This window comes from Temnothorax curvispinosus, unplaced genomic scaffold (assembly GCF_003070985.1).
Source record: "Temnothorax curvispinosus isolate PA1 unplaced genomic scaffold, ASM307098v1 QBEX01017788.1, whole genome shotgun sequence".
Lineage (NCBI taxonomy): Eukaryota > Metazoa > Arthropoda > Insecta > Hymenoptera > Formicidae > Temnothorax > Temnothorax curvispinosus.
In genome coordinates, this window is record NW_020227568.1 from 309,829 (window position 1) to 310,680 (window position 852).

Consider the following 852-nt stretch of genomic DNA (forward strand, 5'->3'; position numbering starts at 1 on the left):
TTACTTGTATAATCACGTTTAATTTGTGTGAAATAAAAATGCATCGGTGTCTGTATAAATATAAAACAGGTATAGGAAATACTTATTAATGTTGCATATTAATAATTTTTTTTAATAAACTGTCAAATTATATGACATTTATAATTTTAAAGATATTAATTTAAAAGATATTAGAAGAGCAGAACATAAAGAAAAAGTGTCTTTGTGATATGCATATAATACTCAGGCTTAAGTATTATAATTATGTAATAATTAATTTTGTTATTAACTAACATGTCACAATATCAATTGATGATTATAATATACATTATTTAACATCTATTTGCTATGTACGAAGTTTAAGGAAAAAATTAATTAATCGAAAATTAATGTTATCTGTGTAAATATAAAATAAAAATTAGATGACAAATCGTTATGCATTTGTAATTACAATTACGCGCAAACTGATTTGTCATCCACTATTGATTATCATAACTCACGTAAAGTCTATTTTTATTGTCTAGCAGAAATTGGTTTTTTATTTCTCACGTGCACATATTACATTACATCATATTTATCAACTGATATTAATAAATGGGGTACTGATAACCAATTATAAATATTACAATATATTTAACTGCTTTAATAAAAAACTATTATGGTTCCTTAATATGAGCAAGGGAGCCTAGCTGCCTAATTTGCGCGGATATAGCGAAAGATTGTTAAGCGGCACGTGGGTAGCCGGAAAAATGAGCTTCGCGCAATTCAGTCGAAGGCCAGTGCCGTTATTTTTGTTCAATATTATTATTGCTCCAAGAACGTTTCGAGAGGGGCGTTTGCCGAGAAATGCTCCAATCGCGACGGGTAATAGCG